The sequence below is a fragment of the Arachis hypogaea genome, chromosome 1, assembly GCF_003086295.3.
Source record: "Arachis hypogaea cultivar Tifrunner chromosome 1, arahy.Tifrunner.gnm2.J5K5, whole genome shotgun sequence".
Classification (NCBI taxonomy): domain Eukaryota; kingdom Viridiplantae; phylum Streptophyta; class Magnoliopsida; order Fabales; family Fabaceae; genus Arachis; species Arachis hypogaea.
Genome location: NC_092036.1, coordinates 75,498,834 through 75,502,362, shown reverse-complemented (window position 1 = coordinate 75,502,362; position 3,529 = coordinate 75,498,834). Strand labels below are relative to the sequence as shown.

Below are 3,529 nucleotides of genomic sequence, written 5' to 3'. Positions count from 1 at the left end.
TACAGCTTGTAATCCAGTCAGATTCTGAGAAATCATATTGACTTGCTGAGTCAATAATTTGTTCTGAGCCAATATGGCATTCAGAGTATCAATCTCAATAACTCCTTTCTTCTGGGTTGTCCCATTGTTCACAGGATTTCTTTCAGAAGTGTACATGAACTGGTTATTTACAACCATTTCAATGAGTTCCTGGGCTTTTGCAGGCGTTTTCTTCAGATGAATAGATCTACCTGCAGAATGGTCCAATGACATCTTGGATAACTCAGACAGACCATCATAGAAGATACCTATGATGCTCCATTCTGAAAGCATGTCAGAAGGACACCTTTTGATCAATTGCTTGTATCTTTCCCAAACTTCATAGAGGGATTCACCTTCCTTCTGTTTGAAAGTTTGAACTTCCACTCTAAGCTTACTCATCTTTTGAGGTGGAAAGAATTTAGCTAAGAAGGCATTGACCAGCTTTTCCCAAGAGTTCAGGCTGTCTCTAGGTTGTGAGTTCAACCATATACTAGCTCTGTCTCTTACAGCAAAAGGGAAAAGCATAAGTTTGTAGACCTCGGGATCAACTCCATTGGTCTTAACAGTGTCACAGATTTGCAAAAATTCAGCCAGAACTGATGAGGATCTTTCAATGGAAGTCCATGAAACTTGCAATTTTGTTGCATCAGAGAAACTAACTGAGGCTTAAGCTCAAAGTTGTTTGCTCTAATGGCAGGAATAGAGATGCTCCTCCCATAGAAGTCGGGAGTTGGTACAGTGAAGTCACCAAGCACCTTCCTTGCATTGTTGGCATTGTTGTTATTCTCGGCTGCCATGTCTTCTTCTTTTTTGAAAATTTTTGTTAGGTCCTCTCCAGAGAGTTGTGGTTTAGCTTCTCTTAACTTCCTCTTCAGAGTCCTTTCAGGTTCAGGATGAGCTTCAACAAGAATGCCTTTATCTTTGTTCCTACTCATATGAAAGAGAAGAAAACAAAGAAAGTATGGAATCCTCTATGTCACAGTATAGAGATTCCTTGATGTGTCAGATAAAAAGAAGAATAGAAGGATGGGGTAGATAAAGAAGAATTTGAACTTATAGAAAGAGAGGGGAGAGAGAAGAAATTTGAATATTAAAATTAAAATAATTATTTAATTAAAAAGATTTTTGAAAAAGTGGTTAGTGATTTTCGAAAATTAGAGAGAGAAAGGTAGTTAGATGGTTTTGAAAAAGACAAGAAATAGTAATTAGTTGAAAAAGATTTGAAAATCAATTTTGAAAAGATAAGAAGTTAGAAAAAAAGTTTGAAATCAAATTAAAAGAGATATGATTGAAAAAGATTTGATTTTAAAAAGATATGATTGAAAAAGAATTTAAAAAAAGGATTTGATTTTTAAAATTGATGACTTGACTAACAAGAAATAAAAAGATATGATTCTAAAATTCAAATATTGAACCTTTCTTAACAAGAAAGTAACAAACTTGAAAATTTTTTTGAATCACAACATTAATTGTTAGCAAGGATTTTTGAAAATATTAAAAGAAAAATGAAAAAGATTTGATTTTGAAAAAGATATGATTGATAAGAGATGGTATGAAAAAGATAGGATTTTGAAAAATTAGTTTTAAAACTTGAAAAATTGAAAAGGATTTGATTTGAAAACAAAATTACCTCCCTGGTATTATCCTAACGTTAAATGCCCAGAATGGTATCCATTATGGCGTTTAATGCCCACTTGGCTACCTCCTTGGGCGTTAAACGCCCAGCCAAGTACCCTGGCTGGCATTTAAATGCCAGAAATCGTTCCTTACAGGGCATTTTAAATGCCCAGCTTTTTCTTTGTGATTCCTCTACTGTATGTTCTGAATCTTTAATTCTCTGTATTATTGACTTGAAAAGACATAATTTTGAAAATTTTTTTTGAATTTTTAATGATGAGAGAGAAAAACAACAGAATAAAATTAAACATGAAAAACTAAGATCAAAACAAGGAATGCATGCAAGAACACTTTGAATGTCAAGATGAACACCAAGAACTCTTTGAAGATCATGATGAACATCAAGAACATATTTTTGAAAATTTTTAAGAGAAGAAAGACATGCAAGACACCAAACTTAGAAATTTTCATACTAGAGACACTAACAATTGGAGAATGCACATGAGAAACAACAAAAGACACAAAACAAGACAATTTAAAGATCAGACAAAGAAAACCATCAAGAACAACTTGAAGATCATGAAGAACACAATGCATATATTTTTGAAAAATGCAAGAAAAATAAAAACATGTAATTGATACCAAACTTGAAATTTGACACTAGACTCAAACAAGAAACACAAAATATATTTGTTTTTATGATTTTATAATTTTTTTTGTATTTTTTTCGAAAATTATTTTGAAAAAGAAATTGAGAAACTCAAAATTTTTAATAAGACCTCCAGGAATCATGCAATGTTAATCTAAAGCTTCAGTCTAAAAACAATTAGACATGGTTAAGCAAGCTTCAGCAGGACATTACATACAACAACCAAATTGATGGGAATCAACTGGCTCTTGTGATGATAAAAGCATCATCTGAAACTCTAGAATTCATTCTTAAAAATTCTGAAGAACAAAATAAAAAGAAAAATACCTAATCTAAGCAACAAGATGAACCGTCAGTTGTCCAAACTCGAACAATCCCCGGCAACGGCGCCAAAAACTTAGTACACGAAATCGTAATTTCACACTTCTCTCACAACTCTGTGGAGCTGACCAGCAAGTGCACTGGGTCATCCAAGTAATACCTTACGTGAGTAAGGGTCAATCCCACAGAGATTGTCAGCTTGAAGCAAGCTATGGTTATCTTGTAAATCTTAGTTAGACGGATTCAATTGGTTATGGGGTTTTGATAATTAAAAGATGAATAAGACATAAAATAAGATAGAGATACTTATATAATTCATTGGTGGGAATTTCAGATAAGCATATGGAGATGCATTGTTCCTTCTGAATCTCTGCTTTCCTACTGCTTTCATCCAGTCATGCGTACTCCTTTCCATGGCAAGCTGTATGTTGGGGGATCACCATTGTCAATGGCTATCGTCCGTCCTCTCAATGAAAATGGTCCGACTACAGGTTGCGTAGGGCTAATCATCTGTCGGTTCTCGATCGTGTCGGAATAAGATCCAATGATCCTTTTGCGCACTGTCACTGCGCGCAGCACTCGCGAGTTTGAAGCTCGTCACAGTCATCCCATCCCATATCCTACTCGGAATACCATAGACAAGGTTTAAACTTTCCAGATCTCAAGAATACTGCTAATTGATTCTAGCTTATACCACGAAGACTCTGATCTCAAGGAACGGAAGGCTCTGTTGTCAGGAGAGGCAACCATGCATCGTGGACAAGGAGGCCAAGAGATATGCATTCAAGCTTGTTTTCAGGTAGAACAGAAGTGGTTGTCAGTCACGCATTCATAAGTGAGAATGGTGATGAGTGTCACTTTATCATCACATTCATCATGTTAAAGTGCGAATGGATATCTTAGAACAAGAATAAGCTTGAA

At 34.9% G+C, this 3,529-nt stretch overlaps 1 non-coding gene across 1 annotated transcript; it reads left to right on the top strand.

Moving 5' to 3' along the window:
• Positions 1 to 306: 306 nt before the first annotated feature.
• Positions 307 to 414, top strand: LOC112715671 (small nucleolar RNA R71). Its single transcript, XR_003159901.1, has one exon. It is a non-coding gene; the product is annotated as a small nucleolar RNA R71 (small nucleolar RNA).
• The last annotated feature ends 3,115 nt before the right edge of the window (positions 415 to 3,529 follow it).